General features: G+C 38.1%; 1 pseudogene; it reads right to left on the bottom strand.

Annotated features, from left to right (window-relative positions):
* Positions 1-3401: 3401 nt before the first annotated feature.
* Positions 3402-5726, bottom strand: LOC118840451 (annotated as a pseudogene).
* Between the last annotated feature and the right edge of the window lie 433 nt (positions 5727-6159).

Below are 6159 nucleotides of genomic sequence, written 5' to 3'. Positions count from 1 at the left end.
GGCACTTGATTGCCCCAATGCTGAGAAGCACTCCAAAGCAAAGGACAACAAAAAAGTCCCACTTTGCTTGCCCTTACAAGGGGAAGACCAGATTCCTTAAAAAGAAGCAAACCAGTCCAGGTCTCAAATGGATCAAGTCAAAACTCTGGTGATTATCAGAATAAGATCAGGCCCATGAGAAGTCCCTGAAATTCTACCCTGAGTGAGTTATAAAGGCCCAGTCAAGGGGTGGGGGGAGGGGGGGTGGAGAAAGAAGGAATGAACAAACAAATAAAAGAATGGAGGAATAAATGAAGGAACAAAGAAATCCATGATTAAACAAAAAACCTGATTACCCTATACCCAGAAATTATAAAAGATACATTCACAGACATATTAGAATCATTGACCTTGCTTTGTAAAATTCAATTCAAACATATAGAGCTTGGTCCGTTCCTTTATCTCTAAAGTGCATCCTGATGGTCCAAGTGTGTTTCTTGTAAACAGCATATCATTGGATTCTGATCTCCCATCCATTCTTCCATTTTTGGAGTCAGTTTATCCTATTTACACTCAAAGTTATGATGAATAATTGTTCATTTTCCTCCATCCTATTCTCCTATACTTTCTTCTCTTTGTTTCATATCCCTTATTTTCAGAGTAATGAGAAAAAAAATGTACTCAGCACCAGTGCTCCATACTTCATCTAATTAGTTCTGCTCTTCTGTCTTTTCTCCCCCCTTGCACGGACTTGAATGACAAGTTCTTACTTCTTTCTTTCCTTTTAAATGTCTTCTCAAAATCCATTTTATAAGCTTAGAGATCGTTTTGCTTATGATTTGTCCCTCATTTAATATAGCCTACCCTTTATTCCCTTTTGTCCCTTCTCTCCATTCCCTCCTGTTTTTATATTGAATTAAATATATATTTTATGTTAAACTCTTTATGAGTGTGTTTGTGTGCATTCTACCCTTCTTCTGCCAATTCAGATGAAAATGAGAATCAAGAGAAATATGTATATCTCACCCTTCCTACTTGTTTGTATCATCTTCTACTTGTGCAACTTATTATGTGAAATAATAAAGTCTGCTTTCATCTTCTCTAATATCACTTTTTTATATTTTTAAGATCACCAAAACATTGCAAAATGACTGCCAGAACTTCTTTCTTTTTAACTCCTCCTTAGGACTTCTTTTGTGGGGGGGAGGGGAGCTGTAAGCATATTTATCTTGAGAACTTAAAATCTGCATATGCACAAAAACATCTGAACTTTTTAGAAAAAGGCAACACAATGCTTCATTAATTTTATCCTATCCATTAATATCCTACATTAGGAAATAGTTTTACAAACATTTTCATATATGTGTGTGTGTATGTGTGTATATGTATGTATATGTGTATACACATAAACATGTATGTATGTGTGTATATATGAAAATGTTAATGAAATGTATGTATATATGTGTGTGTGCATGTATATATAAATTTCCAGTCTGTCTGCAATTAAGTGAGTTAAAATATCCCTGCTACATTGAGGTACTAGACTGCAAACATTGGTACTGTCAAAAAAAACCTGAAAATCTATTCACAAAAAAAAAATGAAAAACTAAAACTCAGTTATCATTCTTGGTTCATATACGTAACTGAAAAAAAATCCATTTGGAAAAGTTTCTTTAAAAAGAAACACTTTCACACTTATATAATTCTCTATTTCAAAATAGAAATTCATTTAAAATAATGATAAAGTAAATTAATCTTACCAAAATGCACCCTAGCAAAGAGTTTCAAGGTTTGCAATGCCATGCTAATGACATTTGGCTACAGCGTTGCATTTTCAAAGGAAGAAATATAATCTGGTTGGCAATTTCAACATTTCAGTGCTAAAAAGAACCCAGTCTTTAAAAAATGGACCAAAGGCACTTAAGAATGGCTCTAGTATATTCCACAATGGCATTCTGAATCAGGGACAGCATCTGGCTGAACAACTAGTTCTCGCAGTAAAAGAAACGTCCAGCTGAGGTAGCATTCTGTACTGCTTGAGCACTTAGCTAAATGCAGGCCGAGAGCTTTTTTATACTTATTTTAAACATAAAAGTAAACTGGTAGAGAATGGCCTTGAAAAAGAGTTTAACCCATTTGAAGCAAGATTTTTTTAAAACAACTTCTCAATAAACTATCTGAGCAACAGGTCCAAAAACACCAGGAACCTTCTTAGAGAATTTGAACATCAAAATATTGTCAAAGAGCTGAGCATACTTTTCTACCTTTAAGGCCAAATCCACAGACTTTACAAAGATTATTCTAGCAACCAAACCACATTCTACATAAGACAGGGAACTTTTTAAAAAATTATTTCCACATTAGTCATGTTGTAAAAGAAGAATTAGAACAAAAGGGGAAAACCACAAGAAAGAAAAAAAGGGCAGAAAATAGTATGCTTTGATCTACATTCAGACTCCACAATTCTTCCTCTGCATGTTGGTAGCATGTTCTATCATGAGTCTTTTAGAATTGCCTTAGATCACTGCATTGCTGAGAAGACCTGCCTATCAAAGTTGGTCATCACACAATGTGGCTATTACTGTGTGCAATGTTCTCCTGGTTTTGCTCACTTCACTAAGCATCAGTTCATGTAAGTCTTTCAGATTTTTCTGAAATCTGCCTGCTCATCATTTCTTATGGAACAATAGTATTCCATTATATTCATATGCCATAACTTGTTCAGCCATTTTTCAATTGATGGGCATCCCCTCATTTTCCAATTCTTAGCCACCACAAAGAGCTGCTATGAATATTTTTGCACATGTGGGTCTTTTTCCCTTTTTATGATCTCTTTGGGCTATAGATCTAGTAGTGGTACTGCTGGATCAAAGGGTATGCACGGTTTTATAGCCCTTTGGGCGTAGTTCCAGATTGCTCTCCAGAATGGTTGGATCAGTTCATAACTCCACCAACAATGCATTAGCATTCCAATTTTCTTACATTTTCTCCAACATTTATCATTTTCCTTTCTTGTCATATTAGCCAATCTGATAAGTGTGATGTGGTACCTCAGAGTTGTTTTGATTTGTATTTCTCTAATCAATAGTCATTTATAGCATTTTTTCACATGACTATAGATAATCTTAATTTCTTCCTCTGAAAACTGCCTGTTCATATCCTTGGACCATTTATCAATTAGGGGAGGACTTTTATTCTTAGAAATTTGACTCAGTTCTCTATATATTTTAGAAATGAGGTCTTTATCAGAAAGAGAGGGAACTTTTGAGAGCTCAATGTCAGGTTCATTAGCAGCTTTTACCAAAGGTAGAAAAATTTATGCTGATAAACTTAGGTGAAGCTATGTGTTTCAATTAAGCCTACCAGAAACCCACTACCAAGTTTTACAATCAAAATAAGAAAGAAGTGCTTGATAGACAGAATCACTGCCCATTGCCACAGTTTGGGAAGAGCTGACTGAGGATGGTTTGCAGTGGCTAATTGACTTGAATAGTGTAAGATTTCTCCAGATCATACTGACAAGGTGAGCAGCTACCTACCTTGGCTCAGAAGGATCAGTCCAAACCATCCTTGCAAACATTATGCTGATCCACAGTGGTAATTGGCTGAAACACTACCTCTTAACAGCAAATATACAAGTATGCTCCTTCTACTTTATTCAGAAATTTAGCCCCATCCTTCAGTGTACCTATTACTTTGTTCCACAGTTTTTCTTGGATTCATCTTTCTTGATGAGAGTCTTCTGCTAGGAGGTGACTTTGTACGGGTCCACTTTAGTCTCCTTAGACACTGTACTAGGAGAAGCCAGAAAGGCCTCCCTATCCCCTGGTGTCTTCCTTTTCCTCTTCCCCATTCCTTTCCTTGGAGATGTCAATTCCCCATCATTGATCTTACTTTCTTTTTCCTTCTCTTTGTTAGCAACTGCTTCCATTCTTCAGGATACTGCATTGTTAAGTGAAGTTTTTTCATCTTGTCTTTGCTTCCTTTGTCCATGGGCCAGATTCATCATCATCCCTCTTGAGGAAGTAATGCCACACAAGAAAACCAGATTTCCCTTTTTTAGGCCAATACTTCACTACCTTGTATATTCCATCACATTTACTCCCTTCAGCAGGGGCATATTTGCTGTGCTTCCCTCCCTTAATATTTCTCACCACCCTGATTGGCTTTCCAGCTCACCAATCCTTGGCCTCTGCTCCACTTCGGTCATTGATACTACAGTTCAAAGCCAGAGCTCTGTTCATGTTCATGACTTTTTGATCGCAGGACTGTTCTGTGGTCCATTTGTTGCCAGAAAGATATTTGCCCCCACTGCCCATAAAAATGAAAATTTGCAATGGTCTACATCATCTTCATAACCCCCTCCCAGAACCAAGAGTAGGCACCATCATTGCTTCTGCCACATGGGGCCTATGGATACCAGACTCACTCACCTGTACTCTGAACTTCCAAGTGGTACCAACAGGACTCCCAGGGATTGTTCCATAATGATTAGAAGTCATAATAGTTCACTGCCTTATGCAACCCACACATGCCATACCCTTGCCTCAGTCGTTTTGAGACAACAATGTAGCAGATGGTGTCTTTGCCTTCTTTTTGCTCTCTTTTAACTTTTCCCCTGACAAGACCACTTCACTGGCATCATTTTGACATTCAGGGAAATACTATTCTTCATCATCTGGAATCCAGCTAAGTGGGGGGGGCTAAGGCAGTAGATGTGGAAGGCCATGTTACACTCATGGCACATCAGCTGCTTGTGGGGGTCTTGTTTTCCTCCACACACATAGCAAGCACACATTCTGCAGGTCATATTTGGGTGATCTTTACAGTGTTTGCAAATCTGGCTGCTATGTCTTTTCAAAGGGTTTTTGAAACCAACCGGGCTCACATTGCCAGACTTTTCAATTTTGTAAACTTCATCCACAAAAGTTATTCTACAGTCATTCAGAGAATCCCCATCATCTCCAAGCAATAAGTTAGCATAGATCTCTTTAACAGTCTTAGTTTCTTGTTTCTGAAAGATCTCAGCTTCATACCAGAAAGCCCTCTCCTTGGGCTCATTGGGATTATAGCTCATTATCACAATTTGTCCAACTTGAACTGATGTCATTTCAGTATTGTCTGAGTCTGAGCTCTTACATCTTTTGCAACTCAACTTCAGGACACCATTTTCTGGATGGTCTTCATATTTCACATGATGGATAACATCCTCTTCAGCCACTTGGCCATCTCCATTGTCACTGGATTCACTGGTTGCTGCTTTTTCTTTCCTTGTAACATTTACCAATGTGGCTTCAAACCATGCTCACATGTTCATATCCTGGGCATCTACATATTCATTGATCTTATAGAGGCCAAATCCTGAAACAATCCAGTCTGCTTGAGCAGTTGGGCCAGGTTGCTCATCAATTTTGAGGGCTCTTTCTCTGTGGCTGGAACTTTTATCAGATTCACTCTGAGTAACAACCCAAATCAGTATCAGAGGGTTCAGAATCCTTTTCTTTACCAATAACATAAAGTACAGTTGGGCTTTGTTGCACTAGCAGCTGAAAAATATCATTCATACCAATGGTGAGGGAGTGCCCATCTTCCATCTGTTTGCCTAGATTAAAAAGTCTTTGTCTCCCTGATTCCACCCTGAACACTTGTTGGATCTTCAATCTAAGCTCTTCCACCTTGGTGAGCTTAGAGAGGGAACTTAGAGAGTGGGTCTCCTTGATATCCATGGTACAGGCTTGGATCCACATGTTGGTAGCTCCCCTGCCCAAACAAGGAAGTCCCCCTGGATCCCCCACCCCCGGACCCCTTAGGACTTCTGATGATATTAAAGTTCTGAGGAGTTACTTGTAACATCTCTCCCTATTAAAATATAAACACTTTTAGTCCTTTTTGATTGCTCATTCATATCTACCATTTTTTTTATATTTTTCTTGACTCCTGAGTTTATATTTCAATGTATCTAAGTAGCTCTGGTCTTTTCATCATGAATTCTTGTACGTCTTATAGTTCATTGAAGGTCTAACGTTTGACTGTAGGGTTGTTCTTAGTTCTACTCAGTTATCCTTGTTCATAAGCCTATATCTTTTGCCTTTTGGAATATCATATTACAATCTCTCTATTACTTTGTGGTGGGAGCTACTAAATCTGTGGTACTGAATATGGCTTCTAGCTACTTCAACT

Source organism: Trichosurus vulpecula, chromosome 2 (assembly GCF_011100635.1).
Source record: "Trichosurus vulpecula isolate mTriVul1 chromosome 2, mTriVul1.pri, whole genome shotgun sequence".
Lineage (NCBI taxonomy): Eukaryota > Metazoa > Chordata > Mammalia > Diprotodontia > Phalangeridae > Trichosurus > Trichosurus vulpecula.
Note: the sequence above shows the minus strand (reverse complement) of the source record. Positions and strands in the feature narration are given on the sequence as shown.